This window comes from Tachysurus fulvidraco, chromosome 4 (assembly GCF_022655615.1).
Source record: "Tachysurus fulvidraco isolate hzauxx_2018 chromosome 4, HZAU_PFXX_2.0, whole genome shotgun sequence".
Taxonomy (NCBI): domain Eukaryota; kingdom Metazoa; phylum Chordata; class Actinopteri; order Siluriformes; family Bagridae; genus Tachysurus; species Tachysurus fulvidraco.
In genome coordinates, this window is record NC_062521.1 from 2,415,121 (window position 1) to 2,442,138 (window position 27,018).

The 27,018-nt window shown below is 40.3% G+C and overlaps 1 protein-coding gene and 1 long non-coding RNA gene across 2 annotated transcripts in view; one reads left to right on the top strand and one right to left on the bottom strand.

Annotated features, from left to right (window-relative positions):
- LOC113655329 (pro-neuregulin-3, membrane-bound isoform) overlaps window positions 1-27,018 on the bottom strand; it is a 273,198-nt gene that overhangs the window by 149,583 nt on the left and 96,597 nt on the right. The gene's annotated exons all lie outside the window — the stretch shown is intronic.
- Window positions 19,923-25,105, top strand: LOC125141111. Its single transcript, XR_007140480.1, has 3 exons — window positions 19,923-21,548; window positions 21,680-23,073; window positions 24,739-25,105. It is a non-coding gene; the product is annotated as an uncharacterized LOC125141111 (long non-coding RNA).

Here is a 27,018-nt window from a genome sequence, read left to right on the forward strand (position 1 = left end):
AAAAACTCTTAAATTTGATTCCGTAGTATGTTTTATTTATATATTTAATTTATATAAATGATGAGGATTATGCCAGTTTTTTTGTTTGTTTGTTTGTTAAAAGATTAATTCTGTTTCTGGTCTTTAGATACTCTGCTAAAATTTTAGTTAAACAGCTAAAACATTTGCTCTCACTTTTAATAAATAGGCTACATGTCTATTAGGTTATTAGTTTTTAGCTGGTCCCCAAATTGGCTTTTCTCCAAACCATGATCAATGTGTAAGTGCACTAGCAGCAGGAACACATGCTAATGGAAGACTGGGATGAGATCCAGGGGGAAAAAAAATAATAATAAAAAAATAATAAAATGTGTACAGTCTTGAGATATTCCATGCTAAATTTTAGATTTGGTTGGCGACGGATTTGAGAAAGCTTCACGCGAAAGCTTTGTGTGTTTTTTTTTTATCACCGAAACAGAGTCTCATCTGAAACACTGCTTCAGCCGTTTGGTTATTATTCATTAATCAGCACAGATTCCGCTCATGGCCACATATTCCTCCTTCCCATTACGCCTAATTCAATCTCTGCCTTTCAGGCCTAAATGATATTTACAGAGAGAATAAGAGCAGAGAGAGAGTGAGCGAGAGCGCAAAGGCAATCACCACCCTAATATCGTGATATAAACAGTTCCTAATATCCGCTGTGACATTGTAATTTTTCATTCGTTCTGATCGTTCCTACATTCAGCATTTTCACGCACACGTTCGCAAATTCGTCTCAATTTGAACCGAGTTTCTTCCGATTATATTTTCCAACCAGATCACGTCGCTCTTCGTTAATACGCGATATACGTTATAGTGTAATGAACGTAGCCTTAAGGTTTCTAAGCGGGATTTCAAGGTTTTTTTTTTTTATTTTCTTGAACAAATTTCAATATGTTGTTACTGCTCGGTCTTCAGAGCGAACATGATATTTGAAAACGGTTTATTATTTAAAAGATACATTTATTATGAAAGACATATCAGGAGGAATATCCAAGGACAGATTCAGCAAACAAGAAAAAAAAAAAGAAATATTAAATTAAAAATGATTCAATTCATTCAACAGATTTTTCCACATCTGTACCAAGTCATAAGAAAATACATGATTATTTATACTTATTTACAGCTATTTCCACAACTTAGGAAAAAGGAAAAGATAAAAGGAGTAAATGTTTCTGGTGAAACCAAACGTGGTGCCAGAATCATTCGTTCATTCATTTTCTACCACTTATCCGAACTACCTCGGGTCATGGGGAGCCTGTGCCTATCTCAGGCGTCATCGGGCATCGAGGCAGGATACACGCTGGATGGAGTACCAACCCATCACAGGGCACACACACACTCTCATTCACAGACACACTACGGACAATTTCCCAGAGATGCCAATCAACCCACCATGCATGTCTTTGTACTTCCTCCGGAGTACCCGGAGGAAACCCCCGAGGCACGGGGAGAACATGCAAACTCCACACACACAGGGCGGAGGCGGGAATCGAACCCCGGCCCTGGAGTTGTTAGGCGAACGTGCTAACCACTTGGCCACCGTTCCCTCACTTTGTTTAACAATCCTCAGTAAAATCTGTATTTATTCTTTAAGATCTGGTTGTCATCTACACCCACTAATTTCACACCGTTTCATTCTCTAAACTCCGTCACAAAATGTTGAACGAAAGTAAAATCTTTTGGCCTTAACTGATCCACTATACCAGGAGCAAGCTTCCATTTCCTCTGTATTAAATCAACCCTTTATGGCAACATATAACTTGACAGATGAGTCCCATTCTAACTTTTCCTAAGAGTCAGCACATTCTTACAGATAGTAAAATATCTAAAATCAAGAACCTCACTAGATATTCTTCCTCCAAAGAACCGTTGGACTTTTTTTTTTCTCTGACCGTTGAGTCATATGGTAAATAATATCAACAGGAACTTGACCCTCAGACTCATGTTTACATCCCATTCCAAAGCCATAAGGCATTATTATGGAGTTTTGCTGCTAAAGCAGCGTCTATTCATCTAAAAATGCTTTTGAGAATGTGTCTGTATCACGGATGTGTACAGCTTTAGAATCCACAAGAGCAATAGTTTGGTCAGGTACTGAATAAGAGTGCAGTCAGCATTCTAGTTCATCCTAGGTACAGTACACATCGATTGGGTCGAGGTCAGAGCTCGGGCCATTTGTTCGTGAAGGGAAATTGGAAATACAAAACATGTATTGGAGAAAATGGTTTGCTTCCGAATTACGGAAACAATTTGGGGAAGCTATGGTAGGGTATGAACTTTGTGGATGCTTGACCATTACACCCATACAGTACTGTATGTGGGTCTGGGCTCTGACCCTGAGCTCCATGAAGACATGGTTAAAGACGTGTGGAGAGGAAGAACCTCAGCCCTCACTCAACCCCACTGAACACCTTTAATACAGTATGAACCGGAACACCGACTACACCGCAGACCTCCATGACATCCTGATACCAGTAAAATGCAGTATAACGAACACAAATCCCAACAGCTATGCTCCAACATCTTGTGGAAAGCCTTCCAAGTAGAGAAGCATTGGGAATAAATCTAGAACGGAATGGTGGACAATAGGCCACACATACAGTACAGTAGGCATGATATCGGGGGTAACGCTCTGGGTGTTGAGACGAATAAAACGTGGGTTCCTTGGTGATCTCTGATGTTTTAACCTTTACACTTCTCAGACACATGTTGCTTTTTCTTGTGGAAAAAAAAAAAAAAACACACTATGAGGATGGGTTTCCCTTTGAGTCCGGTTCCTCTCAAGGTTTCTTCCTTACCAATTTAAGGGAGTTTTTCCTTGCCACTGCTGCTGAGTCACCTCAGACTTGCTCATTGGGGATAAATAAATAAATAAATAAATAAATACATACATACATACATACATACATACATACATACACACATACATACACACATACACACTGTGAATTATATATATCTTAATTTTTTACTATATTAATTCTTTTTTCCCTTATGTTTACCTTCTGTTCTATGTTTCTGTTCTGTAAAGCCGCTTTGAGACGAAGCCCGTTGTAAAACGCGCTATACAAATAAACTTGAATTGAATTGAATTTTTTGAGGTTGGAAAAGGTTATGAACGGTAGGATATTAAGAGTGGAAGAGAAATGGAAAACAAAATGGAGAAAGGGACACGGGAAGGACTCAGTGGACTAATATGACAGGTAGAAGGTGTGTAAAAGAACACAAGGCTTAGAAACTAATTTAATATAATATATATATATATAAAAAAATCAAAGTATTTTTTTGGGCTCTTGGTAGTTTTCAGTGATGTGACTGTAATTGCCTATAAATCTGTCTCTCTCTCTCTCTCTCTCTCTCTCTCTCTCTCTCTCTCTCTCTCTCTCTCTCACTCTATATGTATAAGCACTTCCTTAAGATGTACACAATGACGTGACACAGAGCTGATCATCATCCAGAGAGCCATAAAGCGACGCACTCGGCCTCACAGCATTCTTCATTTTTATCACTATATACATAGAAACTTGATCTCGTGGGTCTTTCCTGAAATCAGGTCCAATATGTAAGACATCCAGCGTACGATAAAACGGTAGATTCTAGAGTGCAATTTCATTTTTCATTTCAATGAACCACCAAATTTAAACCTCCCATAAAAGCTTCAGAGTTCCCTTTTCCATTTACTTGGCTTATCAAATACTTATCAAGAGTTTCAGGGGTGAAATGAGGTGTGATTTTAGTGAAAGGAATATTAAAAATGGACTCAGAGTACTTAGGATGGAAAAGTTTGTAGAACTTCTAATCGGTACCATCGGTAATGGTTAACACTTCTTGTAAATCTTAACTCAAACATTAATGGAACCAAATTAAATATAACATTAACGTATAAATAAAACATTAACGTTTTGTTTAGTTTGTAAAAAAAAATGTCCAGACTTTCAAAATAACAAGTACGTTAACGCGCGATAAACTAATTGTCGGCATTAATTAATTAATTAATTACTGTTTTAACGCGATAAAAACACGTTAACTTGCCCAGCCCTAATATATATACGCATATATATATATATATATATATATATATATATATATATATATATATATATATATATATAACTTTAATTTAACTCTGTTGACATTTTCCAGAAAATTTCAACCAAAGTCGTTAAGCTGGAGTACATTTAAAGGTGCTATGGCTTCAGAATCCAAAACTAAAATGTGTTTATTCAGTCTTCAGTAGCATATGGCTTTTTAAGGGAGTCAAATCATTTGACTCAGAATCGACTCTTTATGCTACTTTCTTCCTCACATACCGGTAACCTGCATAATCACGTTGCATATTGCTTCATACAACGGAATATAGCTGCAGCCGACCTCAACACATTAGCGAGAAAGACAAAGCCAATCAAACAGGGTGTGTTAGAGAGGCGGGACTCAAAAAAGTCAAAGGCCAATCATTTTAAAGAGGCGAGTTACAGAGGCGGGATTCATTGCAGGGGTAAATCTGTTAACCGTTTGTGTTCCACTAGTTGCGTTATTTTTTACAGAACGCCGTTGTAAAATATTTTCATCGTATTTAATGATTCCTGGGTAAATGTTACATGAAATAAGTAAAAAAGCACAAGACACAGACGGATATATCAGTGGTTATGTATAAATATGTAGGCTTGGTCGAATTATTGCTAGGGACAATTGAGTGTTCCCTGGATATTGGTAGGGACATGTCCCTACCGTCCCTACCCAAATCGACACCCTTGGCAAAAGCGATGACTTTGCCTATATCTACAAAAAGAAAAAGAAAAAAAAAAAACAATCGACTCAAAGAGTCATCTTGTTCTTCGAGGACGTATAACTATAAAAAACGTAAACGTAAAAACGATACGTCAAAAGTTGCTGGTCCACACTGAACTGTATGAAAACGCTTACTGTACATCTCCCTACTGCGCATGAGTAAAGCTTCGACCTGCGTCATTTCCGCTAGGTATTTATTTGCTTTCGACTGCATCACATGAATAAATAAAAATGCGTCATAGTATTCGAAAGCCTCCGTCTTCACGGTCCACGCTAAGACACGAAGATGGCGTTTTCAGATTTATCCGCTTTGGAGAGCGTCTTCCAACAGCTATGTTTTCATTGACTTAGGCCCTGTTCACACTGCAGGTAAAAGTGGCCCAAATCCGATTTTTTTCGGGTCAAGTGACCAGGTCAGACTTCTTCAGGAGTAGTGTGAACACTCAAAACTTCCATATGCGGTCTTGAATCAGACCCAAATCTGATTTTTTTCCAATGTGGCCGCAGTGTGAAAAGCCAAGGCGGATTTGATGCGACTTTTACGTCAATCTACATCGACATTCGTCACAATTATGCGACGTGACTGGTAACGTGTGTGTGTGTTAAGAGTGTTATATAAAGTGGTTACGTGAACCAGCTCATAATGTTTGCATTGAACACATCACATTACAGCATTACATGATATGTTTGCTCGCACCAGATGATACAATACTTCCTCCATAACCTCGGCAACTTTTTAGCGCGACGGCGTGCTGCGTGTGACGTCATCGTTATCGTTCGTCTGCGCATGCGGGTCAGTTCGAAACAGCAAACAGTTCACACTGGTATCTGATATAGGCCACATTTTAAAAGGTAATGTGAACAGGCAAACAATAAAAATAAGATCTGAGCAAAATATCCGAATTGAGCGTTAAGACTTGCGGTGTGAACGTGGCCTTAAAACGCCGTCTCGGTTTGGACGGAAGGCCAAAACGGAGAGAAAAATATACGGTTTTCAAATGAAAACCCACATTTTTAAACTTATGGTTCGTTATTCGACTCTGAATCGTTTAAACTGGATCAGCCTGTAAAGCATTTGGAATAAACATGCCCAGGCAAATTGGACATCGATATCCTTTATAAAGATTTGATGTTGCACCAAATTACACCTTTGAATAAGCAGTGCAAATGCTCTAGGTTCAGTCTCCTGGGGACAGTGAATAATTGACATCGTCTTGACTCCTTCCAGAAATGAGTTCTTTCTATAGTGTTGTGTATCTGGGCACAAGTTCCTGAGAAGATCATGCTCAAGAACGCACCACTGGGGTTCTCTGGATGCCCATCACTTGTGAAGTTATACATCTACAGTAGAACAACAAATACATTCTGGATTCTCTCTTTAAATGGCAACCTTTTCTGTCCTCAGGTTCTACATCCATCCTTTAAGTGTTCCTGAAGATTCTGAAGATTCTGAACAATGCAAAATCTTCCAGGATACTGAAATGTATTTTCCCTTGTAGCTACCGTGCCGAGAGCAACGTTCCTTCCAGTCCCAAATGTATTAAATCAACATAAAGGGGTCAATTTATCACTTCATGGCAACATATAATTTGACAGACGTGATTTATTTCCGAATGATCGGCTGAAATCAAACCAATAACTGCAGGCCAGGGATTCTTAACTGGATAGAGCCGTCAAGAACGTGTTAATCAACTCGCTTCACAACTGAAGCAATAATAAATGTAGACATAATGAGTGACATCAGTAGTAAGAAGTAAGTGTGTAGAAAGCAACACACACACGACGGAGTCAAAGCAGGAATCCGGATGGATCTCTGCCAAAACTTTTGTCCCGAAGGCCTGCGGTTCGGTGATTCCTCTTCTTAAAAGCCGTCTCATTGAACTGATCCAGTTAATTACTGGCTTTAGTGACTGCGCGAAAGGAACATCATTAAATTGCGCTGGAACTTGGAATTGTACACAAGGATCGATGTTAAAAACTGCAACTTGGCCTTGAGATTATAGCGAAGTCGTGTCGTTTTGCAAAACGGCAAATGAAGGAAAAAAGTGCACACACACACAGCAGTGAACACACACACACACACACACACACACACACACACACACACACCATGAACACACACCCGGAGCAGTGGGCAGCCATTTATTCTGCGGCGCCCTGGGAGCAGTTCGGGGCTTCGGTGCCTTGCTCAATGGCACCTCAGTCGTGGCCGGCCCGAGACTCGATCTCACAACCTTAGGGTTAGGAGGCAGACTCTCTAACCATTAGGTCATGACTTCCCCTTTCTTTAGTGTGACTCTCGATAAAAACAAACCGAATAAAATCCTTCCGCCTGCCGCGTCTGCCTCTGTGAGGTTTACATGGAACTCGTCGCAAAAACGACCTGGAACTCAACGCTAAGTGGTGCTTGTTTTACAGAATGTCCGAGAACCTTCAGAGTAACTATAAGGTAATGATGTTAATAAAGAGGAAGCGGTTTCTGTTAATAAGCGAATAATCAACTTCAAAGATCTAGGAGTAACTCGTGTAAGTTGTAGATTATTTTCCTATAAGAGTAGTTTAACGTTTACTCTCGTTTTATATGTTGAGTTCCTCTCTAGTGTTGCCATATTGGATAAAATCCAGAACTGCATTAACACATAAAAACAGAAATATTTCACAGATATCCTTTGGGTAGTGGTGGCTCAACGGTTAAGATGCTGTGTTGTTGATCTAAAGGTCAGGATTTAAGCCCCAGCACTGCTCAGCTGCCACTGTTGGGCCCTAGCGGTGCTGTATCATGGCTGAATCTGTACTTTGACCACAACCGCCAAAGCTGAGATATGCGAAGACTTCACTTAGTTATAATGTATATGTAAAAAGTAAAGGTTACTTAACTCTTAATTCGAAAGTGCATCATTGCCTGCCGCAGATTCTCTATATGAAGCAGGAGTACACGGTGTCAGTGCGCTCTGGACCGCGGACACGCCGTCTATATCCTTAGAAATTGAACCTAGCATTAGCACTGAGCTCTTTATAAAAACCCAGCAGGTTCTCTTGCCCTCTGCACAACTAATTAGATCTATTTAAAGAGCTGAGTATTGCTCAAGAAGCCTTCGCAAAGGCCCCGCGCGCTTTGTCTCGGAAATACCTGCGTTGTTTTTCTTTTAAACGAGCGTGCGACTCTGACCGAGCTGTAATTTGGTTATGAAATACTCCTTTATTTGTTGGCAAGAAATGCTGACTGCCTGTCGACGGCCTGTTAGAACAGATGCCTGGTTCAGAACTGCGGGTCCCTGCTGAGGCTGCTTTAGTCAGGGGCTGCATTGGTCATAATTTTTTTCCTACTCTTATTAATTTGCCATAAATTATCAGCTAGAAAATCAAGCCTGTAGTTTGCAGAAAAGACGAATGGAAATCTTTAAGCAGCAGTGAATCGGCAGAAATAATGACTGGCGGTACGATTGAGTCATGAAACACGCCTACGTGCAGGATTGTGCCCGTGTTCACAAATAGACCAAAGGACTGCGATTCCAAACCGTACAAACAAACCTGTTCATACTGATGTACTGAAGAGCTCTACTTGGGACTTAGTAGTGCTAAAAAACAAACAAACAAAAACAAAATAAATAAATAAATAAATAAATAAATAAATAAATAAATAAATAAATAAATAAATAAATAAATAAAAACCAAAACATAGTGGTAAAAGTCAAACATCAGCAAACTAAGAAACTAAAAGTGAGACAAAGTAAAAGAAACAGCCAGAAAAAAACAAAACAAGATTCTGGATACAAAACGAAACAAACAAACAAACGAAAAAGAAATAAACACTGAGATAAATATTACATGCCAGCTATTCGAACAAAGTGAGTATTCTGGTGTATTTTTGTTTGTTTGTTTGTTCTCTTGTACTTTACGTTCTGTTATTTTCTGATTGTTGATATTTTTGCTTGTTTCTTTGTTTTTTTTTTTCTGCTTTCACCGTTACGTTTTCTTTGTTCGGTTTTGTAATGCGTTTTGCCCCGACGCACCACGATATCATAACCTTTCCCAGCAGCATGAAAAAAAGGGTTTCAAATTGTAAATTGTAATTACTGGCACCTCTGGATGTGGCGCAGCACCGATGTGGAACTTTTTTGAAAAGGTAGAAAAGCAGAATCCCCACGGAGAGCAGAAACGAATCATTTCTTTGTGGGCTGGAACTGCATGTACACCCAAACAAACAACCACCCCCCCCACCCACCCACCCAACAAACACACAGTCACAATCAAGGGGTTATTTTGACACCTTCAATAACTGCACCTTTGCTTCACTGTGGCCTCATATATTTGATGTTTCGTTGCTCGGGTCCCAGCCGTGTCCTGCAGGTTTCCGCAGGTTTTCTTTTAGCCCCATGAGAAATAACAACCCCAAACAGAGTAATAGCTCTCTCGCTCTACCTGTAGGGGCACGGAGAGCATGTCCGTCTGAAGGCCTTGCAAACAAAAAGTGGCAGTAGAGTTTTTTCCCTTGATGAAAACGATTATGCAGGCACATGGATCTGCTGCTGTATCGGCATCCTTGCTGATGCCCATGTGGTCCGGCGAGTATATCCGAGTGAAGTATCCATTTTCAAATCCACTCACATGCTCTACACTTTTATGGCCTGTTTGTGGGTTTTGATATTCTGCAGAGGGAGTGAATCAGCGCAAGTGGCCCCACCGCTCAAGCCTACTTATTCCAGCTGAAGCACCTGCGTCTCTGACCCTGGCTCACGCACACGAGTGTCGTAATTGGAACACCCCTACGGGGTTAAGAGCAGCATAAGAGGCCTCGTTGTCATAATGCTTTCATTTAACCACACAGGAGATGCAAAATAAATGAAAGAACTCCTTCGTTCTGATGCAGTGCACGCACATCAAGAGTAGTGGAGCAGTTTTCTCATTTTTTTTCAAGATGGAGATCTACACTTCCTTAGTCCAGACTAACTTCTTATACCTTTTGTAACACTGCAGTTTATCTGGTTCAGAACCTGGAGAGCAAAACGAGCCTGACGAGGCTGGAGACTGTTAAGATTTTCCTAACTGATCATTAGTTACCCCTGTGATTTAGGCGCCACTTAATAGTCGTACTGTATAAGTACATCTTTAGCGCTTCCTGCGACGCAGGAAGCTAGAAAGGAGGGAGTCGTTCACTAGCGACACTTCTCGGTCATAGAATTCGAAGAGAAAGGCACTGTTTCCATGGCAACCACAACGTGAAAAAGAAGGCACCCAAATCTCCACCGATCCCTTTCACGTAGCCAATTATAAAGCGTACTTACTTTGAAAAAAATGCCTAATTACACCGTTAGCAACCTCCTGCACTGGTGGGCTCGGCTTGCCATCTTAGTTAGTGATCTCCTTATGAATAAGACTGCAAATAAACACGTGCCTAATTATAAAGATTTGTGTACACGCTCCTGTCGGTTCTAGCCGATCGTGAGGTGGTCATAAATGAATTCTGAGGGACATGTCTGACTGTGGCTCGTCCGTACATCCGATCATCATGGACATTTTAACTCACCATACATACGAAAAAAAAAACCACTTATTTTTAATGTATCACATGTAGCCAGTTTTAGGCCCCGTTCACACTGCAGGTAAAAAGCCACGTTCACACCGCAAGTCTTAACGCTCAATTCGGATATTTTGCTCAGATCTGATTTTTTTGCTCGGCTGTTCACATTACCTTTTAAAATGTGGCATATTTCAGATACCAGTGTGAACTGTTTGCGGTTTCGAACTGACCCGCATGCGCAAACGAACGGTAACGATGACGTCACATGCAGCACGCCGTCGCGCTAAAAAGTTGGCGAGGTTATGGAGGACGTATTGTGATGTATTCGATGCAAACATTATGAGCTGGTTCACGTAATCACTTTATGCTGTATAACACTTTTAACACACACACGTTACCAGTCACGTTTGTGTCACGTTTTCGCCGGCGCAAAAAAAAAAAAGTGAAAACGTGACACAAACGTGACTGGTAACATGTGTGTGTTAAGCAAAAAAAGTCTTCGCCGGCGCATAATTGTGACGAATGTCGATGTTGATTGACGTAAAAGTCGCATCAAATCCGCCTCGGCTGTTCACACTGCGGCCACATTGAAAATAAAATCAGATTTGGGTCTGATTCAGGACCACATATGGAAGTGGCCCAGATCAGATTTTTTTTTCAAATCAGATTTTAGTGTTCACACTACTCCTGAAGAAGTCTGACCTGGTCACTTGACCCCAAAAATTTTCCCAAAAATCGGATTTGGGACACTTTTACCTGCAGTGTGAACAGGGCCTTATGCAGTATTTCACTTTGTTGTGATGAGATTAACACCTCTATTGACGAGGAACCATTATCTAAGAAGAACCGTTAACTATCGATCAAATCTTGTTAACAATCCATGAAGGACAATTTACCTATACATGAAGAACCATTAACTACCCAATAAGAACCACTGACTATTCAAGAACCATTAACTATGAACAAAGAAATATTAACTCTACAAATCCGAATGGTTCTTCCAGGCATTGGTTCTTTAGATGTTCCATATTTTTCCTCTGTTCTTGAGTTGTGTGAGTTTGGATGTGGCTCGCAGCATTAATTTCAGATCCACCACATTAAAGCTTCTATGTCTAGTGTCCTTCGTGTCATAAAGGACTTCTTCTTGGAATTCCCTATTGGACCTTTAATGATTCCCCCACAGGGGGCAACTAAGAGTAGGTGCATTAATTGAGATTTTCGTGTAACGTCCTATCATTTTGTACAGATCCCAGATCCTTCCAGTCGCTAGACAGCCAGGGTGTTAAGCCTGCAATTATGACAGACTCATGTCCCTGCTGGTTTCTAGCATCTCTGAGCAGAAATGAATATAATACTGTACATACTTTAGGATAAGAGTGTCTTGCGGAGGGTTTAGAAGCTGGGTGGAAAGCGATGAAGTAAATGCCACGTGTGCCTTATTATCATCAGACAAGCACCTCTGACTTTTTAATAAATGCATGCTAGCTAACCTTAAGAGCCCGTCATACTATCCATCTCCTGCCAGGAGCCTCCTTTTCAGTCCTGTCAGGCTCGTGAGTGTGGCATTTACCACTTTCGGCACTTTCAAAGGAAGTGCTTGAACCCGCTTTCTTTGGAACTCCAGTTGAGATGTTGCTCTTTTCCTTTTTTAACGAAAACTTGGGTAAACTTGCTGGTGGTCAGGCTCAGTCTCTAAAAGCTGGAGATCTTAACTGCAGCACTCTGTAGGGGTGTGAAGGTGTGTGTGTGTGCGTGTGTGTGTGTGTGTGTGTGTGTGTGAGGGGATAGAGCTGTGGCAGGGATGTTTGATTAGAGCAAAAGGAGCTCCTGTCTGCTTGGCACCAGGGTGCCATTAATCTCCTGCTGGCCGATGTTTCAGAGACGAGCGAGTCGGTGCCAATGGCCCTCACTCCCAATTCAGAGATCAGACTACCTCACCAATTTGTTTCTCCACAGATACTCAAACTTCAATCAGGAGGAGCTTCAAGTAATCTGATGGAATCTTACACTGATATCTCGGCTGGAGTTTCTTAAATGGCTTCAACCTTTTTTTTACTAGAGAATCAACAGTAAGAAAAATACAGGTTTCGAGCGCATTTATACAAATCTGGTTGGTCAGAAGGAGTCATTCATTCATTCATTTTTTACCGCTTATCCGAACTACCTCGGGTCACGGGGAGCCTGTGCCTATCTCAGGCGTCATTGGGCATCGAGGCAACCCATCACAGGGCACACACACTCTCATTCACTCACACACTACGGACAATTTTCCAGAGATGCCAATCAACCTACCATGCGTGTCTTTGGACCGGGGGAGGAAACCGGAGTACCCGGAGGAAACCCCCGAGGCACGGGGAGAACATGCAAACTCCACACACACGAGGCGGAGGCGGGAATCGAACCCCCAACCCTGGAGGTCTGAGGCAAACAGACCCCCCCCCCCAAAAGGTTGTTTAAAAAAGCAATTTGGTGTATACTAAAAAGTGTGAAACTACTAATAGCACTTGTTACTGCAAGTCTTAGATTCTTCTGATATTAGATCGATTTTCTCACGCTAACGATATATTTACAGAGAAACTGCTGAAAACTTTCCCATGGTAGAAATCTTAATGTTTACAAAGCACCAACAAACAGCATTGTGGGATTTGACAAATGACCAATAAGGTGTTTTGTCATTGTTCTGTACATTATCTGTGCGAACTGTTATGAATTCGTACACATCCAGTGGTGTAGTCTACGTGATACGCAGGTATACGCCGTATACCCACTAGGAAAGGCCAAGGATTTCCGTATACCCACTTAAAAAGCGTGAGGATACATAACAATATCGTTTTGTGACGGAACTTTCATTCATAAATTCACCCCGCACTGTGTTACGAACACAGACTATGGTTGCGATTGCGAATCACTGATGTTTTTGGACCATCGGGGCTTCCGTGGCCTGTGACCTGATCTGACGTCACCTACCGAGGAGGAAAATCAGTTGCTTGGCCGTGTTTTTGGCGCAAATTAGAAATGAACTAACTAACGTAAAAGAAGATCTGAAACGAAAGCAGACCCAAACTACACTCTGAGTGTTTTCGGAAGCCTGCGCCTAAAGCTACAGCAGCTTCGGGTGACATTTCACCCACAGCCCGAGTACAGATGTATTTGGAAAGCTTTGTAAACTACCAGTTCATTCAGTTCATAATATTCTGCAATGAAAGAGTGTTGGTGATAAAACTGAACAAATGTTTATCATTCACTCTTAAATGTACATTGGAAATTGACAGCTGATAAAACCTGTGCTCCAGGTCCCATATTCATATAACATTTAAGGCTAAATGTAGCTCTTAAAGGTATAAAGTTCACCCAAAAATGAAAATTTCAAAATATCATTTTCATTTTTTTACATTTAGCCTTAAATGTTATATGAATATGGGACCTGGAGCACAGGTTTTATCAGCTGACTGTCTTTTGTTGCTTATAATAAATTGGAATGTTGATAACACATAAGCAGTCTTTAATAATGCTCTAAATTACATGTAGATGCATATTTTATGCATTAGTGAGTGTGTTGGTGCCTATGGGGTGTCGCTCTAGGATGGGTGCGTATGAGGCTGGGAGGGGGGAAAAAAATCACAGTATACTCACTACAAAAAACTAGACTACACCACTGTACACATCCACTTTAAATCTGTGCTTTTTTTTAGCTCCATATTAATTACACCACCAAGATTTGTCTGGAAAAAGCATCCAAAAAAAAAAAAAAGAAAAAACCCTCTGGCCAAAACCTCATGAGTCTCATGAGCGAAGATGTCTTTCTCACATCTTTGTGCTTACTGGATGTTGAACTACTGTGGATCAACCCTCAAGTACCTGTAGTAAAACATTTGGTTTTTCATCGAGTGAGCAGAGATGTGTGGAAAAATGGCGTGCAAATAATTTCGATAGAAAGTTTAGACTTAAAACTAAAAACCTTATACTTATTATCTGTGATTATAAAGTAGATGTTCTGTGAGATGCAGCGTGACCGCATTTAAAATGAAATTCTGCATGTACCGCCATCTGGTCTTCTCGACGTACTCCGTCCGCACACTGGGCCCCGTTTATCAGACCAGTAAAGAACAGAGCTAATGGTAACGGGAATTGGTTTTGAATTGGCGATGAGTTTCTGGTATTTTTAGATTTGGATCTCACTGCCGAGTTTAAAGTGCTAATCTTGTGCGAATAAAAATACAAAATTTCCTGAAAGCTTTATTTTTTCTTCATTTCTTCATTCACTGGTTACTTGTCGGTTAACGACAAAGTCGATGGGTCTTGTACGTGGTGTGACATTTTGTTTGAAATGGTTGAAATTCTACTTAAAGGCGAGGTGCACGATGTTTGAAAGCCAATGTTGACATTTGAAATCACCAAAAAAAAATATTATAGTAGAACCCGCTGGGGCGGCTGGCCGAGGGGATATTTTTTTATCAATAAATGAACACAATGAGTAATACTATGGTAATACAAATGTGTTTTTGTAGTACTGTGTGTTGTACCGTGAAAGCTTTAGCTCCGTTTCACGCGGAAGACGATGTTCAACACCTAGAACCCGAGGCAGAGGTAACGGCAGGCATTCGCCATGTCAATGTTTCAGTCGCTTTCTGCTAACGTCAGAAAGACTGACTGAACACTCTGTCCATCGCATATTGCCAAGACATGCCCATTTCTGCTCATTGGCTACACCTTTGTTTTGTTTGTCGCCCCGACTCAGTTTTCTGAAGCAAACGTTGTGCACCCCAGCTTTAAAGTTGTTGACATTTGACTTAAAATTATATATGAAATGTCTTACAATATATATATATATATATATATATATATATATATATATATATATATATATATATATATATAAAACCCGGCTGAAATTCTACATAAAATGGCGAAAATCTTACTTATAATGTCTGATTATAATTTTATATAAAATGGCTGGCTTTCTACTTAAAATGGCTTAAGTTATATATATAAAATATATATATATATATATATATATATATATATATATATATATATATATATATATATATATGGAGATTTTTCTAAAAAGGGCAATTTTATATGAGATTTCTGATATCCTAGCTTTCTACTTAACATGGCTGAAATGTTATAAATAATGGCAGAAAATCTATATAAAATCTTCTTGAAATCTTGAAATGGCTGGCCTTTCCACTTAAAATCCCTTTTTGGAAATTCTACTGAAATCCCTGATGTTTTATAAATCATTTTAGAAATGCCTGGACTTCTATTCAAGATGGCTGGCTTACCACCTACTGTAGCATAGCTGCAATGTTATACAGTATATAATGGCAGAAATTCTATAATAAATGGCTAACATTCTATTTAAAATGACTAAAATTCTAGTTGAAATGTTTGACACTCTAAAGCCCTATTCGGACGGGACTAGTTTTACGTGGGGAGAAATGCGATTTTACTTCAGGACGTCTGTAATATTTTACTTCAGGACGTCTGTAACATCTCAGTAAAACTAGCAGAAGTGGGAGGGGTAACTCGCTTTACTCACCACAGTAACCTCCTTGTCGTCATGTGCGTATGACGTTGCTTCCTGTTTCAAGCGCCTCCATGCTTGCAAAACGCGCCAAAAACAGGAAATGACGGAATTTTACCGTACATATTTACAGCGGGTCTATTCGGACGGGATTAGTATTACCTGAGGTAATTTTTCCGGACCTTTTTACAGAAGCTAAAAGTCGCCGTAACCTTTACTGACATTGTCCGTAATGATTACCGAGATGGCGCATTCGGATGGGACTAAAATCACAGAGAAGCTCTGGTAATAATTACCCCTCACGTCCCCACGTTAAACTAGTCCCGTCCGAATAGGGCTTAAGTGAAATGGCTGAAACATTGTACCAAAAAAATTCCTGAGCGTTTTATCAATCGGTGACGAGCCTGAAACAAACAAGCGAACAAACAAACAAACGGACTTCACGACAGAGAGAAACCCATTAAAAAGCGGTTTTATTCTTGCAGGCTTTAGGATCGATCCTCGTGGGAGATTATTAACACAATAAATTAGATAAACACACCCTGAAATCTAGCTCTTCCTAAATGATGCATTGTAATATCAGTGTATGCGTGGTGTATATACACACATTAGCGCATGTACTTAACTAGAAATTACACTGCGGCTCTAATTAGACGCGCGAGCACGAGCGACGCTACGGATTGGAATCCTGTGCTTTATGCTAATTTCACAATCCGACATCTCCCTACAGATACGCATCCTCTCTCATCCACGATTCATCTGGCGAAGGAGGATCATCTGCAGGGAGAATTTGACCCACGTGGCTCTGCCGATTGTGCCGGAGAGACGAGGCAGGGGAGCACAGACTTGCTTGGGTGTGAGAGCTTTATAATTGCTTTTTTGTCATGGTTCCTGAGAACAGGCTCATGTAAACAAGAGGAATATAAATAAATTAGTGCAGCCTTTGCGGTTTTTAAAGAACGGTGACATGATTCGAACTTCAAACCGATCTGGAAACCTCGGGAAGAGCTGACTTTGAACAAGACATGCTTGGGAATTAATTAAAGAACACCATTTATACATTATGGGGATTGAAGAAAATAATTAATCGTCGGAGGCTGACGGTGAAAAACAGCCAGCGATCTGAATAAGTACAGGACTGATTCTGTGGTCATAACACGCTACGCAACGCTCTACTGTATAATGCCTCATAATGCCTTATGATATGTTTGCCTGGCTACAGAGTTGCACACATACAGTACAGTAATGTTTTTCAGCTTAGACCATGCTGCTGTTGATTACTCTAATCTGATTGGTCAAGAGCTCTTATAAGCTTACTGTATATAAACACTTATTTCTATGGTTACAACATCAGACAACGTTGTTAAATAGATTCATTGGTACATAAATAAGGAGGTGGTTTTTATTTGGAAGGAGTCTCCAGTCACCAGTGCAAGCTCTTTATCACTTTTATCGGTATCATGACGAGCGGCGTTCCGGTATCTTATTAACTCAGAGATACAGCACAAAATCTGGAGAACAAACGACTGATAAACAAGACAGACTTTATAATCGCACTGTTCCCTGTCACCCAGATGAGACCGGAGTCCTCTCAAGGTTTTGTCCTCATATCGTCTTAGAGCTTTTCCTCTCCGTCGTCGCCTCTGGCTTTCTCATTAGGTACGAATTTTAATTTAAAATGCATAATTTACTGTATATCCCGAACAAGCAAATCAAAATAAAACTGAATGATTCATAGCTACTATAACAACTTAATGACTTGTTTCATGGTTGTTCTGTAACAATAAACGAATACTACGAATGTTTACGAGCGTTACGAATGTTTATGATTTTAAAAAAACGTCAGTTACGACAAATTACTGTTGCATTAAAAATTAATACTACTGTATAGGTGTGTTAACAGCTAAGTCATCGCCGCCTTCTTTCGAGGATGCAGGGTGTCATGAGTGTTCGAGCCTTCTGTAAGGCTAACCAGCGCAATCTGTGTCGCTTTAAAAGGGGTTGATTGAGTGGCGCCGGGTCAGCTGAGCTATTTGGCGTCAGACCGCAGTCACTCTTTTTAAATCATGTCATGCACACTGCCAAAAATGAAGAGAAAGATGGCAGCGAGCATCATTACCTGTGGGATTAATGTAGTGGAATATGTGCTGCCGGTGCCAAACACCGACCAGTAACGAGTGCCAATAGACTGAGGATCTGTTTATGAACGTGTCAACATGGTGTCCTGTGTACTGTATGCTCACTGACAGGTCACTGTGTCATGACTATAATAAAGAAAAAGAGAACTAATGATGATTCGTATAAAGGTCGTATCCCCTATATAAAGCCTCTAATCTTTTTCCCTTCATTTCCATTACGATTCATTTTTTTTTTCATATATGATTCCTCCACGATTCGTTTATTCCTTTGTGAATAATTTACTTTGAAATCTCATTTCGTGCTCACGGCGTTTATTTACACGTTTTCTCATTTGAGTCATTTTGTCACGTGTGAATTTCACATATCTCACACTCTATATGTTCACATGATCGTGTACTACTCACAATTACATGTGAAATAAATGTGGGTTTGAACAGGAAATAGCAGAAGCTCTGTGTGTGTGTGTGTGTGTGTGTGTGTGTGTGTGTGTGTGTGTGTGTGTGTGTGTGTGCGCGCGCAGTGTTTATGTGGGTGTGTCTATTAAAGCCATATTGTGTAGACTGATATACAGGTAGTCTGTGTGTGTGTGTGTGTGTGTGTGTGTGGTTGTGTGTGTGTGCAGTGTTTAGGTGGGTGTGTCTACATAAAGCCATATTGTGTAGACTGATATACAGGTAGTCTGTGTGTCTGTGTGTCTGTGTGTGTGTGCGTGTGTGCGTGCAGTGTTTAGGTGGGTGTGTCTACATAAAGCCATATTGTATATACAGATATACAGGTAGTCCGTGTGTTTGTGTGAGTGTGTGTGTGTTTGTCTGTGTGTGTGCAGTGTTTAGGTGGGTGTGTCTACATAAAGCCATATTGTGTATACTGATATACAGGTAGTCTGTGTGTGTGAGAGTGTGTCTGTGTGTGTGTCTGTGTGTGTGCAGTGTTTAGGTGGGTGTGTCTACATAAAGCCATATTGTGTAGACTGATATACGGATAGTGTGTGTGTGTGTGTGTGTGTGTGTGTGTGTGTGTGTGTGTGTGTGTGTGTGTGGTGAGAAATGCCTTGTAGATGGAGTTGTCTGATGGGGCAGATGTGAGGGATGAGAGAGTCTCAGCTCTGTCTCTCACACAGCGCTAATTTTAGCTTCTGCTGCAATGCAGGTGACACGCAGTACAGTCGTGGCAGGCGCACAGACACACACACACACACACACACACACACACACACACACACACGCATGCACACACACGCACGCACGCACGCACACACAATCATTCCCACTCACCCAGACATATACATACACAATCAGTCCATCCAAATTGGCTTATATAGACACACCCACCTAAACACTGTGCTCTCTCTCTCTCTCTCTCTCTCTCTCTCTCTCACTCTCTCTCTGTGCATATCTATCTATCTATCTATCCATCTATCTATCTATCTATCTATCCATCTATACTTTATTCATCCAACTTTGTATTATATGCCTATATGTATTATACGTCCATTCATCCATCAGATATAAAGACAGTATATTTCCTTCACCCCCACCCCCTCTATCTATTTATATATAATATGCCCATCCATCCATCTTTCCCTCTCTCTCTCTCTCTCTCTCTCTCTCTCTCTCTCTCTCTCTATCTATCTATACTTTATTCATCCAACTTTGTATTATATGCCTATATGTATTATACGTCCATCCATCCATCCATTAGATAAAGACAGTATATTTCCTTCACCCCACCCCCTGTATCTATCTATATATAATATGCCCATCCATCCATCTATCTATCCATCCATCCATCCACACTTTATTCATCCAACTATGTACTATATGCCCATCCATACATTCATCCATCCATCCATGAACCATTAGGTATAAAGACAGTATACCCCCCCCCCCCCCCCAACGTGTGTGAGAGGTTCTCCTGCAGTCGGAACACGGTGTTAAGGTTCTGTGCTCATGAGCAGAACGTCCTGTCAGTCACAGTGCCGCTGTTCCCTCTCCTGAGCTGGTAACCATCACCTGCTCATCCTGCATGATTTGATTCTGTCTCTCCGGTGAGTGTTCTGAATTAAAAGCGTCTGCCGGATGAGTGAACATAAATGCTTACACACGTCAGATACACACATGAGCGCCCAGGCCGTGACTGCGTACCGTCGCCACGTTTAGCTGTCATGACTGTTCATTACTGTTTAACAGGCCTCACTTGCACCACATTTCATCACTCGGAGTGATGCTGTGCTATGAAAATGACAGTGACGAGGAGGTGGGAGTGTCGCACCCACAGGACTGCGCAGTATTCAAACCGTCTGAATAAACAGCACACATCTCACCGAGATTGTCATCCAGCTTTTTTTTTTTCCTTCTCCACGTCTGGCTTCTCTGAATATCAAAGATTACGGCCCTTAAGACCGCGGTGATTGAAAAGGCGCCGACGTCTGCACACGTAGCCGCACACAGATTTGATTTATGCTCCTCTCGTTATATATTCATGACCGTTTTTCAGACTTCCATTAGAAATGAATGATTTACCAGAGCTGTGATTGAAATCCATCCCAGACGCCTGATTTCTTTCACTTGTCGACTACTCGAGATCAAGATTGTCGCGCGTAGCATGAGGGCTCTTTGTTTTTGCTAATTAATACATTTAAAACACAAATGCTTGCTATGTTTCATACATTCCATGAAGTATACCTATCCAGAAAAATTGTTATTTATTTATTTATTTTAATCTATCTATTTCTTTGTTTGTTTGTTTGTTTCCCATTAGCAAAACTCATTTGTTTGTTTGTTTGTCTATTCAGGTTGGTATTTATTTGTTTGTTTGTTTGTTTCTCATCAGCAAAACGATTAAGGTTGGTATTTATTTATTTATTTCTCTGTTTGTTTCCCATTAGCAAAACTAATTAAAAATAATTTAGTTATTTTTCTTTTTTTGTTACTCATTTGCAAAAATGTTCAATCTATTTCCTTATTTAGTTATTTGTTTGTTTGTTTGTTTGTTTTTCTATTCAGGTTGGTATTTATTTATTTATTTGTCTACTCACCTATTACTTATTACGTTCCCGTTTGTTTCCTCCCCTCCAGATCTCAAGACAAAACCATACAGTTACAGTAAGCGAAAGATCAGCTCTGGCCGAACGGATCGCATCCTACGCCGTGACGCTATCTTTTTCTTTTTTTCCTGTATCATTGTCTGTTAATAGAAATTAGCGAGATAACAGCGGTTTAATTTTCCCAGCCATCACCTCGTTGTGGAACAAACCACCCAGAAACTGTTAGTTCATTATCGAGCCATTATGAACTGATCATCTTCTTCGTGTTCGAGGCTCGGCGCAGCCCGGGCTGCTGATCTGAGCTTCACCACAACAACTTTGTTATCTGAAGATAACAAGAAGTCATTACAGCGAGGAACGAGGACTTGCAGGGAAGTTCCTGATACAGCACTTTTTGTGCGCTTCATCCTTGTTGATTTCTCTGACACTGAATGAGAAGAGAGATGGGATGAAACTGTGAAGCTCAGACCAGGAAGGAGGGAGGAGGAGATTAAAGAGAGGTAGAGAGAAAAGTGTCAGTTTATAGCTACATTTATGATGTACATCACCGAGATTTGGCAGCAGCTTGAGTTCCACCATAAACACAATACTTCATTTTTCTTTTATTTATTTTTTTGTGTGATTTTTGTAGGTTGGCCTCCCGAGTAAATCATCGTCTCTCACACGCCGCCTAAATCAGACAGAAAGACAGCGGCGCGCTTCGTTACCCACAGGATTAACACAGCAGAATATTTACTCAAGCCTGAACTGGACTTCCCTAAAGCCGAACACCAAACACCCAGCTCTGGCCGGATACGATCACGACCTACTCCACGAGGATGCTACATGCTAGTCTGGTCATCTGATGACCTCAAACAGGAAGTGCAGAAAAAAAAAAAACAGAGGAAGGTAATCCTAGTGCGATGGTGGCGAGTCACAGAAGGATGGACAGGATGGAAAGCGTCAGTCTGTACAGTACATACAAGTGTCAGGCTATACGATCAGATTTTCTTCTTAGCAAAACTAGATGAGGAAGATAGGAGCACAAATAATCCCTTATTTACAGTATCTTTAGGTTTTCTCAGCTAGCTGGAAAGCATTATGTCGGGGTATAAACACTGAATGTTAATAATCCTCTCTGGATTTGCTTGAACTAGCTCGATTTAGATGGAATATAATTTTCCGCGAGATTCCTGTCAGACCTGGGTGTAGCCGGAAATGAAGCGACTATTTCTAACTAACGTCATGATTCGACCTTCCGCCAAATCAATAAACAACAAAATCGAATGTTTATTCTCTAAACAGTAACTACACTTATTACAGAGCACTGACACTGGAGACTCCTCCCCTTAATGCTACACATCTTCAGCATCGGAGTCCCTGCAGAGATAACGTCACCTAATCGACACCTTCCGACCAATCAGAAGGGAGAATTCGGCATGGCCGAGGTGTAACGTTCCAGATCGTGTGTGCCATGTTTCATGTGGTGCATTGTGGGTGGAGAGGAGAAGCAGCAGCAGGCCTTTTCTCCTAACAGTCTATTCAAACAGATGGCTCCATCATGCACGGATGGGCTCTGAGCCCTCGGCTGCAAGGCTTTCCACCAGCATTCAACTCTATCTATCTATCTATCTATCTATCTATCTATCTATCTATCTATCTATCTATCTATCTATCTATCTATCCATCCATCCATCCATCCATCCATCCATCCATCCATCCATCCATCCATCCATCCATCCATGTCAATGTTGCATTAAGCCATGGACTGACTGACTGACTGACTGACTGACTGACTGACTATCTATCTATCTTAAATGCTCAGCTCTTTCTCTCTGCTTCTTGATGTTTTTCTACACCCTGAGAAAAGAAGTCTACTTTTCCTCTAGCTGTTTGTTTCTAGCTTTAAAGCTACTTCACGTCGACCTTCTCGGCTGTGAAGTTCTCCGCTCCTCGACGAAAAATCTACAGTTTTGTATCTTCACATCTGAGACTGTACACCAAATCCAAACGGAAACGAGAACGGTTTGGTCCTATGTACACCAGGTGAGAGGATTTTGTTGTGTGAGAGAAGCTCTCCAGTTTAAAGCACAGTGGTAGTGTTTTTCCATTCCAACATGTGGCCGGATGATTTAAGCGAGCGATAGATGGCTGACAGAGCAATAATTCACAGGGCCAAGGATAGCAAACACAATGCAAATTTGTGTTTAATGACATGTGAATAGAAACACCAGTGCATTATAACATGCTATGACAATCTCTATGTGGATTTTCAAACCTATGCCGTCGGGGCTTATAGAGCGATCTCGGAGGAAGACATGAAACCATTAAAGTGTGGTGATTTTTTTTTTTTTTGGGTGATCCAGTGGTGATCAGAATCAAGCTAAGTATGATGCTTGTTTTGGATGATTTAAGTTGAGATGACGTCAGAGATACTTCCCAAAACCAGCATACGTAAGATTTTCTGATACAATAAGTTAAATTAAATTAAATTGTGGGGCAAGTGGCCTAATGGTTAGAGAGTCTGACTCGTAATCCGAAGGTTGTGTGTTCGAGTCTCGGGCCGGCCACGACTGAGGTGCCCTTGAGCAAGGCACCGAACCCCCCAACTGCTCCCCGGGCACCGCAGCATAAATGGCTGCCCACTGCTCCGGGTGTGTGTGTGTGTGTGTGTGTGTGTGTGTGTGTGTGTGTGTGTGTGCGTGTGTGTGTGTGCGTGTGTGTGTGTTCACTGCTGTGTGTATGCACTTTGGATGGGTCAAAAATGCAGAGAACGAATTCTGAGTATGGGTCCGTATAATTCTGAGTACTTAGCCGTACGTCACTTCACTTAATGTTCTGTTTTTTTATACATTTACAAAAGAAACACCTTAATACTTTTTAACCAGTTAGGTACAGCATGTTATCACTTATATTATAGTAGCTATTAAACACCATGCAGGGAGACGAAAAAAAACCTCTTAACGTTAAATTGGAATTTTGTCTGTTTTTTGTTTCTCTTCATTTCACTTCTCAGAGATTAGGACAGGAACAATTATTTTCAATCGCTCTGCAATTCGAAGCAGGAACTTGTTTAGATTTATAAACTTTTTTAAATAATCGTGCTTGTTTAAAGATCGTCGAGGTTCTCATTTCTCCAGCAATGTTCCAGATTGAAGTTTTTCCCACCGACTGCTACGACTCCGTGACACCGGAGACTCCGTCCTTAAACATCTTCAAGAACGATGAGAAGATTTTCTGTGTCACATAACGCCACATATTTTCGCAATCTGTTAATTATCTGGTTTAAATCTTGTGGAGTGTCTGCCGTACAGATCTCTCTGTTAGATGTTGAGAAATGAGAATGCATTTAAACGAGCGGGTTTATTAAAAACAAACTAAACAAGATCCTTGTTCCAATTACGGTTATAAACGGTTGTTATTTTAGCAGACTGTTTTGTTTTTTTTTTCTGTCTAAAATTTAATAACCACACAGAAAACGGAAATGAAAGAAACACCGTTATTAAAAATGGTTATTAAAATCGTGTTTAAACCAGTTTAACGTTAACAAAGCATTTTTTTTTCTGAGACTGAAAGCAAATGCATCCAAAAATAATAAACAAAAAAAAGGCATAAAGCACAGCAAACACCACGGATGAGCTCGCCGTTTTAATGCTAATAAAATGCTAATAAATGTGTGTGTTTTTTTTTTTTTCATGTGGATGAGGTCAGACCATGAAGAGACAAAGAGATGCTGTATAATGGCACCGGCAGAGTGGACTCAGTCTGACCCCGGGAACGGGATGAAGGCTGTTTACTTCACTTAAAAACAACATCAGCTCCCAGACAACACAACGTCTGAGGCACTGTTTAATGAGGAAGTCTGCTCATGGTGGTGTTCAGCAGCCATTTATAGCGATAAAGAGGCATCAGGTCCAGTCAGGATAATGAAGACAACTGATACTGAAGGAGTTGCTCTGGTGTGCTTTTTGCATCACCTGAATTAAATCCATATTCCTCCTTTTAGTCCATTAACAGTGCATCACGTCAAAAATATGGAAAAAAAGAATGGGAAGAAAAGTAAGAAAATTAAAAAAAAAAAAAAAAAAAAAAAAATCAACAATTCAGTCTTGGAAATTCCAAAGCAGGAAAAAAAAAAAACAATAATAATCTCATTAAATATTTTTTTTAAAATTCAGGTTAAATTTGTATACAAAGTTAAAACCAAAAATCTGATTGAAAAAACAATATATATATAAAATTCATTTTTCAATTCAACTATTATTTACATTTATTACTTGGTAAAACACAAAAACACCAAGTAAATCCAAAATATTTAATAAATATCCAAAATTAAAAACTTTAAATCAATGTGCATATGTGACATGATTGCAGAGTAGGTTTGAAAGTTTCGAACAAAATTTTGTGCAAAAAAAGAAAATCTGACTAGATTTATTTATTTATTTATTCATTTATTTATTTATTCATTCATTTATTCATTTATTTATAACCTGTACTGTCTTGCCTCTTTATCCTATTTTAAATGCATAACTGACCCTAAACTGTATAACTGTCCTGTTTTGGTTGTTCTGTGAATAACCAGAATGCTAACAATAGATTGCAGATGTTGTGAGTAACCATGGTGACCACCGGTAAACTGACGGCTCGAATTTTAATAGCTACTTAGGGAAAAGTTAATAAAAAATCATTTTGTATGTGAAACTGGAAAGAAATCACGGCAGAATTCTTCTCCACAGCATCTTACATGAGAACCTCAGAACCAGGTCCTTATTTTAGTGCTGAATATTACAGTATGTGGCCGGCTCACAATATGGCGGCGTCCTACAGGATGCGTCACAATGATGGATTAACACTCATCTTTGAGTATGTTCTCCTCATGATAATCCCATGAGCCAGGAGATCAATGCTGCAAGAAAATGACAGGACAGAAATTTCAAAGTGACCTTGCTGATGTGAAACTGATGCATGTCCTCGTAGAAGGGGGTCTACTTCCTGCCCGAAAGACTTGATATAAAGGAATTAACGTGTGTTAGAGGAGATCCAACCCTCACGCTGTCATCTGGAGGAATATATCGATAAGCGGCTTACACGCTCGTCCGTGGGTGACAGATTTGTCGGGTTTTTATTTATTTGTTTTAAATGCACTTATTTTTATTCGGTTATGAGGGTTACAGCATGTCCCAGAGGAACAAAAGTGTTTAGACAGAAACACTTCAGTCCTTTGCTAACAGAATAGATTCCAAAGCTTTCACTGGTCCACCACCAAAACCGTCGCACTCACCATCTCGTAGCTCGCTAACGAACCAAAGTCAAGTCTTCTTATATGTAAATTAGCGTGATTGTGATCTTAATTTATCTTGAAAGTGTTCCATTTTTGTAGCACTAGCATTAGCAATGTCCCGCTGTGTGATCAATGCAACACATAACCACTAAACTCTTTACTAACCGACAACTTAGCACCAAAATTTCTTAGCACCAAAGTGTTCCATTTTTGTAGCACTAGCATTAGCAATGTCCCGCTGTGTCATCAATGCAACACACAACCACCAAACTCTTTACTAACCGACAACTTGGCACCAAAATTTCTGCTTCTTGCTAGTTCTAGATTTACTTGGACCAGGGCTCTCAGGTTTTTAAGACAGGCAAGCGTGACATCTCCAACCCCGCACAACCCCCCGGCTCTTTTCATTAGTTGTTGCGTTAAATCTTACCCAGATACAATAGTGCTATTTTCTGATTGGCTGTTGTGTAGCCTCTTTTCTGATAAGTGTCAGGCTCGACTAAGATCTCCAGGGGAGACGTGCTTGATTCCTGCCCGGTTCCATAGAGACGGCGGTGCGGTGCTGACACATTTTGGGTGCTGCGGCATATTAAGTATATGATAAATAGTCTTGATATGATAAAAAGTTTCTCTGCCTGAGAAATACGATGTGTGGCGGAAGAGCGTGACAAAAGACCCAAATGTGTGACTGTCACTCTCAGTGAGTGACA